At 41.1% G+C, this 9,130-nt stretch overlaps 1 protein-coding gene across 1 annotated transcript in view; it reads left to right on the top strand.

The window, feature by feature from the left end:
- The first annotated feature begins 219 nt into the window (after positions 1–219).
- The window catches only part of LOC125901259 (leucine-rich repeat and fibronectin type-III domain-containing protein 2), a 193,637-nt gene continuing 184,726 nt past the window's right edge, over positions 220–9,130 (top strand). The window contains exon 1 of the mRNA XM_049596827.1: positions 220–1,134. The gene's annotated coding sequence lies outside the window, so the exon portion shown is untranslated. The remainder of the gene's footprint in view (positions 1,135–9,130) is intronic.

The following is a 9,130-nucleotide window of genomic DNA, read 5'->3' as shown; positions in this document are numbered from 1 at the left end:
ATTCCTGATTTGTTCCCCACTCAGGAGTTGTGTGTGTCTCTGTGTCAGTGTTCCAACGCGGAAGTGACTCTCCTGCTTTCTGAAGGTCAAACAGGATGCATCCAGCAGGTCTGGGGACTGATGAAGATCTCATCTACAGATCGCTCTCTGCTACGAGAAACAACCGACACAGTAACTTTCATTTACAAACGACTGACACATAATATAAGAGCAACGCTGCCCACACCCCTGATTGGCTACTTTGTTGCTGTGAGCGCTAAACACCGCTAAGCACACACTAATCCAGGGTCGGTCCTTAATCTCCTGCAGACAACACGGTGCTCGCTGCGGACCGTGCCAAAGTGGCTCTTTACGCACAACCATCACTGCAATCTCGCTCCGGTGTGTGTTTGCGTAAAGGCGCTGTAGTTGTAGCTGACCTGGCCGCCTCTGTCCCCTCTGCCTCTCCCCCCCGGTGGGCTCTGTGATGCCTCATGGTGTTTGTGCCACCTAGGGTTATCCGCCGCTCCATTGCAGTCTTTCTAGCGCAGAGACTTCGCACCTCTCCACCTTCCCGCTCTCGGACAAACAACTCCTGAAAACAAACAACAAAACGCTCTGTTGGATGTACTATTTTCACGTTTTTTAACTTTGGGCTTGGATGCGTGTTGAGGAGTCAGAGAGAAGCAAACACTTACAAGGACATATTGTCTTTTTTTTCTCACTGACAAGTAACTATAAGGTGCCGCGGGGAGAAAATAGAAAAACGCCTGTGCCATGTAGCAGCACTCTCTTAAAAAAAAAAAACCCGCCTGGAAATACATAGGCAAGAGGAGCCCACACACCAGCGAGCTAGTTATTTTTACTTGAAGGGGAAACTACAAATATGCTGTGAAGCTCTTCGTCGCAGCTTGGCTCCCGGCGAAAGCAGCGCAGGTTTCCAGAGCATCTGCTGGTGGAAGAAAAATTGTCTAGGAGAGAAGAAGTGCGAGAGGAGAAGCAATATGCGGCTCGGTAGGCAGCTGGTTTTGCAGTTCGTCTCCTGGAATTAGTGGATGAATGGGAAGGGAGCGGCTGTAGCCTCGAACCAGGGAAACAGAATATACTGTATAGAGCCCGCGGTGGCACACAATGGATACTGGTCCGTCTCTGAAGGTAAGCAATAACCTTAATAGTCTGATAAATGGAAGAGTTCTGACTGTTTACTGCTCAGTTATGTTGCTTTTCTCATTTGTATGTGGTGCATCTGCTGGGGACAGTTCACCTTCAATTGTACTGGATTTTTTTTTTAATGCCAAAAATACAGTTTCTGACGTTTCCCAAGCTCTGGCTTTCTGCTGCTGACAGCGGCAGGCGGTGTGTTAATGGGCTGAAAGGTGCCTCGCACTCTTGGACAATTACAGGTATCCACAGAAAGTAACCTGATCGGTGTGAACGTGTTCAGCGCAGTGGAGCTGTTGTTTTCGTTTCTTTTAATTTTTGCAATGATGCATATGTGGGGAAAGGTCGCAGCGCTGCACGGAAATCAAGAAAGCTGAGAGGTTGGATAGTTGTGCCCGACGCATACTAATCCTGGGTGTGTTTAAACGTGCGCGTTTTTGGGGGGGTCTTGCAATGTGTGTGTGTGTGTGTGTGTGTGTGTGTGTGTGTGTGTGTGTGTGTGTGTGTGTGTGTGTTGTGTGTGTGTGAGAGAGAGAAAGGGAAAGGAGGGGAGAGGAGGGAGAGATTAGCCTACTCTTTCCAAAATGCTCCCTTGTGATTACAGTAGCTAAGACGTTTATTAAACTCCCTTTAAGTTGTACGACTGGACCGCTGTGTGTGAGAGAGGATTATATCATCTGTCCCCTATGTGCTGATTACTTTAAACTAGGTTCCTTTGCATCTTGAGAAAATATTTGGTTGTGTGTGCATGTGTGCGCACAAGCATGTGTGCGCGCGTCTGGTTAAGGGATCGATGGCGGCCATGAGACACCATGGGAAGCAGAGTAACGCCACCACCCACTGTAATCACCACCCTCTTGTGGATTACAAGTGGTAGCATGGCACTTGCGGGATCATCACAAGGAGAAATCCGAGTGCGGAGGTAGAAAGTGGCGCTCGGTCGGTGGCGGAAGGCTATTCAGCACCATGGACAGCGCACAGAAGTATGGAGCTGCAGTAGGAGGGAGAGCTTTGACACCCACAATGGGGCATTTATCGACATTTGAATGGCTGGTATTCTCCTAAAAACCACACTGTGAAGGATCTGTCTGAAGAATGTGGAGAGTGTGGAGGTTTTTTTTTTTTTTTTTTTTGAGCAAAGCCATGTAGTTTACTGAAGAGATTCGGCTGTGTTTTATTCATGAAAGCAGGATGATTGTGACGCCAAATGACTCACTGACAAGTGCACTCTATATCCAGGCCTTACTATTTATTGCCATGGCCACTGTAATTTATGTCACTGGATCTCACTGCTCAAGTCTGCAGTGGAGGTCTGTGGATAAGACCAAAAATAGCTCATCCAAAAGAAGAATAAAGAGTTGAAAACTTGATTTTGTTTACAGCACGGAACACTGCACAACTTCAACACAACATTAGTTTTTAAGTTATCATCCAAAGTAACTGATCAATAGGCTCAACATTTTCCTAAAGCCCTTGAAAGCATTACTTTTTTAGTATTTCTATATAATATTTATTCCAGCAAAAGCAGATTTTTTAGGCCACTAGGGGGCAGCAAACCATTAACATAGCACCTGTGTAGTTGATTTGATGTGACAAACTTGTTAGCAAACAGCTGCTTATTTACACATTCAACAGTTACGGAGCAACATTAATAATTTAGAGCCTGTGTACAAAATTCACAACGGCTGGTAATGTGTGTGTGTGTGTGTGTGTGACATCATGGCAGAATGTGGTCGTGATGACACAAATAGTAGCTGGAACTACAACAGAAGCCATTTTGAGTATTTTGGCAGGAGCTTATATATCCATCTGTGTGTCTGTGGACAGATTTTGTCAACATTATGATGATGTAACTGTGCAAGATGGAGTCATAAAGACTTACAGGTGTGTAGCTGAGATAAGAAAATGAAGGTCAAGTTTGGAGATGGGTGTGGTCCATGCAAGGGGGCTGGAAGTAGGGAAGACGTTATTGGCTACCCATTTTACGCCCCCGGCTGACGTCAGCCAGTCTCTAATTTAGCTTTGCTTTTGTTCTCTACCAACCCCTGAGAGAAATATCTGGTTCTATCGCTGTTAAATACTCCACTATGTCCACCAGCTAGTGTCTAACTGTGTCTGTCTGTTGTTTGCTGCTGAGCTGGTACAATGAGGTTTTTACAGCCTTTTCACCGAAAACATCTGCTGCTGTGGCCAAAAAAGACACCATGAGACCAAAACAGGGAAATTGTGGGTTCAACAGCTGAACAATGAGCTGAAAGTCACAACAAAGCTCTGCAGAGCTGAGGGGAGCAGCAGGTCCAGGTAATAACACACTGCAGGTTCATCACTATCAGGGGATTTTGGCAGAGAGCCACGTGACAAAAAGGAGACATGGAATTTGAAAATGACATGGGCATTAACCCTCTGGGGGATTTCACTGAGTTGCATTATGGGAAATGTAGGATCCAGTGTTTTAGGAGGTTGAGCTAAACTTGAGATTTAAAGTCAGGGTATCTCAGCCTCTGTTGTTTCAATTTGGAAGATTCTGTTATAAATCCATCCATTGTAAGTCCCCATACTTTATGGGAGAAACTCCATACCACTGGGGCAGCTTTGGCTCAGAAAGTAGAGGGGGCAGAAGATTGGCGGTTCGATCCCCGGCTCCTCCAGTCTGCATGCTGAAGCATCCTTCACCAAGATACTTAACCCAAACTGCTCCTGATGGCTGTTCCATTGATGTGAAACTGAGCTGCAGGTGGCACCTTGTAAAGTAGTCTCAGCCTCCAGTGCATTAATGTGTGTGTGAATGGGTGAATGTGACTTGTAGTGTAAAAAGCACTTTGAGTGGTCAGATGAGGTGCAGGTGTGGGTCCATTTGACACTTTAAAGTGATGTTGCAATGGGTTCTTCACAGTTCTCCATACACTGAAAGGCACTTAACGGCGTACATTTATACAGATTTTCAGAATGAAATTGTCCTTCATCTGATAATTACACAAGCAACTGTTATAAAAGTTCAGCCAACGCTCTGTTTTTGGTTTTAAATTAAACTAACACCTTCAGTTGTATCACCTGTTGGCTGTCGGCTACTTAGCAAGTTGTTCCCATATCGGCTTGTGGCTTATTGTCTTAAACTAGATGGCTATGCTTTCCTGGAGAGCAACGTGAGCAGCGACTATTTAATTCCTTTTTTATACGGCTTGTATTCATTATTATTCAGGCCTTTAGTTTCTCATCGCTAACAGTCACAACAGAACTGTCAGCAGTGCTCATCTGATATGTTGATATCACTTGCTGTTATTGTCTGTCAATGCTTGATGCCAGAAATGATGCTTGAGGGTTAATGCCTTCTGTCGAGACTGCTCGGTGAAATTGATAGGCCTGCCTTGACAGATGAGATAACCTGCGATCGCAGGCAAACGCAATTTACGGGTACGGCAGATGGATGCTGAGGATGCACTCAGAAGTAGGCCAGTTTTACCTTGGGGAGAAGCTCGACATGCACAGAAGGCTCCAAGAGAATGTTAGAGCGTTGTTGTTTTGCAAGGGAAATTATGAGAGAGAGGTGGGAGGAATGGGAATCGGAGGACTGTTTTATTAGACACCACACACGGAGAAATAATAGAGGGCCGATCAGTTCCTGTTCAATTCCCGTTTGCATGGAATAGCTTGGATGGAAGGCAATCGGGGTTCAAAAATTAAGTGGAAAATAACTTGGGATTTAGCCTTAAACCCTCTGCACCTTCTCTGCGCAACTCTCATCACCAAGTCTGCTGCGTGAAGAGAACTGGAGCTTGGTTCCTTTCCAGAAAACTCTCCCTTATGGCTCCATTCACTCACCTTCACCAGCACAACGAGCCAGGTGCACAGAAAACGCAACAAATAAATAAATAAATTACTAAATCCCAAACAGCAGCTAGGAAGAGCTGACGCACAGGCAGTTAGATGTGTTTGATCTGTTGTAAAATAATGAATATACAGTGCAGCACTTCTTGGGAATGGGGCGCAGCTGCAGGGCACTTTCATGTGCTACCTCACCTCAAATTGCCGCGCATTAGAGGGAAACATTTCCCTAATGAATTTAATCATCGCTCCTGTTGTCACCAAGTTGGTCTTTTGTTTACGTTCCTGCCTGGTGACTAAAGTCCAGCTGCTGGAGTGCAGCATATGTGCAGGGTAAAGCTGGCTCTTCATGCAGTGTGTGGAGGATTCAGCTGCTTGGGTGGAGCCCCAACACCATGCTGAGGAAGGTTTTGTTTGGTAATATAGAGTCGTGGATCTAGGGAGCTTCTTATTCTCCTTTTTTTGTTTTAATCAGTGCAGACAAACAACGTAACCTTGGCCTTAAAAATAATCCTCGGCCTCCTTCCGTGTCACAGATATCCTCAAATATCTCATGATTAAGCATGTGGGATTTCAAGATGATACAGGGTAACATTTACTGAAGATCAAACAGCTTTATCATTTGAATTAAACCATATTTTTTAAGGTGTAAAATATAGAAAAAAATAGCTTTAATTTCTTTAGCTTTCATAAAGGGCATATCTGACATAAAGGATCTTTCAGATAGCAGCCTGGAAAACCCTAAATAACTATACTGCCTTTTTTTGTTGCTATTTTTTAGATCACTGACTACAAACCGCCGTCCAATTTACAGAGAATGCAAGTTTTATTTCCTGCTTTTCATTTTAATTCCTAATTCTTACTATGCTCGAGATAGGTGATGCATGACACTGAACACTTCATCTCTGTTTTTCTCAAAGATACACTATTATTGCAGGTCGATGCAGGTGAGAGGAGTATCACTAGTTTGGCAGTAATCCAAGCGGTGCATTCATTTACTGCTGGGAAATTCTGATATCTAAGCGATTCTTACATAACAAGTGTACTGATGAGCAATGCATTCTCAAACTGGGTAAATACTCCAAACAAAAGCTCAAGCATAGATGTAGTGAAAAGGAATAGGTAGCTTTTCAGCAGTTAAAAAAAGCTGCTGTTCTTTGCCAACTGCCTCCTAAGTCTCAAGTGTAGGACCTGGAGCTTCCCACCAGCTGAGCTGGAATGGAGTTCCCCTGAAGCCTTTTCAAAACACTGTTTGCTTTTTTACTGTATGTGCATTACCTTACAACCTCCCAACACCACAGCAGTCAGCATTCATGAATATATATGAACAGTGGTGGAACAAAAGCTCAGATATTTTACTGAGGTGAAATTTGCATTATTGCAGTGTAGAAATACTTTGTTACAGGTCTTGCATATAAAATTTGACTGAATTAAAATGTATTACCATTAGAATATATATTAAGTGCCAAAAGTCTGTGAAACTTCTACATAGTTCTAGTGTCTTGCAGGTGGCACAGTGAGAGATGCTGGAGTGGGGCTGCAAATAACAACTATTTTCATTGTTGATCAATCTGTTGATTATTCTGTCAAGGAACGGAACAGGCTCATATTATATTGACATCATGATATGAGACTAGATATTGTCTTAGATTTGGGATATTGAAAGCTTTGTATTTTCCTGATTATAAAGGTTGAATTACAGTAAAGTGATGTAATTACCTGAGCTTACCAGACTTTTCTAACCACTTATTCATAATATCCACATTACTGATGATTATTTCTCAAAAATCTCACTGTGTAAGCACCAACAGTAAACCCTACAATATCACCACAATATAGACATCAAGCTATTTGGTTAAATATATTTTCTTCCTATCGCCTCGGGGTGGGCAATATGGCCCTAAATTAATATCACAATATTTCAGGGTATTTTTGTACGGAAGCGTATTGCATTCACAAAAGAATCTGTTTTATTGAGTAATTTTTACTGTATTTCAGAGTAATTTTTTTATTTTTCTGTTTTTTGTTATAATTTTTTTCTGAGTTAAGAGAGCAATAGAACAACAGATGCTTTCATTCCTTTCTTGAGAGCACGATATAATGGAAGCAAACATGACCCGCTTGTTTAGTTTAATCCAGTTTTACTTTGTTTTGGGTTTGAGACACTGGGAGATACTCTTGTCTTTAAGTTATATAGATGGTGTTATCATTAGTTTGTCGACTTTACGCAGGCACCGGTCACTTGCAGGTGCCAGGTGGGAGCTTCCCGCGAGATTTTGAAGTATCTCGTTCGAAAGAAATTACCACGAAAAACAGGAAAAATATTACTCAGAAAAACAGAAAATATTACTCAGAAAAACAGGGAAAAAAATTACACCAAAAAACAGAAAAATAAATAAATTACTCCGAAAAACAGAAAAAAATTACTCAGAAAAACAGGGCTTTTTTTTATTTGTCAAGTGAATGCAATACGCTTCTGTATTGTTGCGATGATAGTCTTGATGATATGACAAATTAGTAAAAAAATATATTATTAATTTAAGAACAAAGAATTGGAACAAAATAATTCATATAGTCTTACATAACAGTCTACCTTTAAATATTCAGTAAAAACTAAATAAAAATGATCTCTAATTTCTTTAGTTTGTAATCAACAACAGTTATTTAGAGTGAGATTCAGATTTTGTAAACATTATTAAATGTTCAACAAAATAAAATCTACCGCAAATTACACATTTAAAAAGCTCCCAAACACAAAACACATGTACCCTGGGATCTAAATATATAAATCAACAGGTGATTTCCCTCTCTTTTAGCACATAATTGATTATTTTTCCTTTTCTTTCCACCTGGACCTTTATGCTCTGCCATTTCTCCTTTAATCATCACACGGTAAACTGTGACAGGCTGTTATGCTACCATAACTATCGCACATTCACATATATGTAGTGTTTCGTCAAGCTGTGAGCATCACGTAGGTTTACATTAGCAAAGGTTTAGGACAAAATCACTTGACGACACTAACTCCTGTGGTGCACAGCAAGAGAAGAGAGGAAGAGACGCTGTGCTGCTGCCAGAGGAGCTGCTGAATGAGTTCCCTCTGAGCGGTGAGTCGCTAAAAGAGTTTGAGAAGTCTGGAACTGTACATAAAACATTCAGGATGCCACAGTTTATTCCACACTACTGAAGCTGCTCCTCTTTTTGGAACCACAGCGGAGTTGCTAATAATTTTGCTTTCAGCCATGCTTGTTGTTGCCGTGGGTAACAGTATGACATCAATATGTCAACAAGCTGAAACATCACAAGTATCTACACAAGTTAGTTGGTTTGGTGTATAAAACTCAAGAGGATGTTCTCAAATGTCTTGTTTTGTCCACAACCCAAAGATATTCAGCTTACTGTCATAGAGGAGTAAAAAAAACAGACAATATTCAAATTTAAGAAGCTGGAATCAGAGAATTTTGACTTTTAATAGTTGACAGCTAATCAGTTAATCATTGTAGCTTTAGTTTTTTTGACTCTTTCCCTTCCCTAATGCACATTGGAAGTACTTGTAGGAATAGTGGGTGGTAAATGGTTAAAAACATGACACCTTAGATAGGTGATAAATTTCAGTTAATAGCCTGGGCTATTATTTACTTAAATCACTGAACTCAACAGGCTTATATTAGCTCAGCAAAGATAGAAAATATGATCATATAAATTGTGTATTTAAACCAGTATGAAATACTTGTATAAAAACAAAAAAAAAAAGGTTTTGAATAACATATCAATTATGTGTTAAGTTATGACACTTGTCTCACAGTATCCTGTTAAAACAATATTCATAACTTGGACTAATTGTTATGAAAAACAGTTTTGATTCTTTACGGACAAAAGAAATGTAAATACCGGGTAATTGAGTAATGGAGACATGTCCTGACTTCATGACATGAAACGTTTATATTTGTATGCACAATCTAAGCAGCTCAAATGGGGAGTCAACAATCTGGTTTTATACATCTAAATAATCCTATAAAAATGAACTGCTACGTAGCTACACCAGGCTAGTAAAAGGGACTGGGTGATTCATTGGGGCTAGGCTTTAAGTGAGGTTTACAGTATGTTAATGCAACCACGTACTTTGCAATCACATTGAAATACTGTCATTCTAATGAGTTCATGAACT

Source organism: Epinephelus fuscoguttatus, linkage group LG14 (genome assembly GCF_011397635.1).
Source record: "Epinephelus fuscoguttatus linkage group LG14, E.fuscoguttatus.final_Chr_v1".
Classification (NCBI taxonomy): domain Eukaryota; kingdom Metazoa; phylum Chordata; class Actinopteri; order Perciformes; family Serranidae; genus Epinephelus; species Epinephelus fuscoguttatus.
The sequence above is the reverse complement of the archived record's forward strand: the minus strand, read 5'-3'. Positions and strand labels throughout refer to the sequence as shown.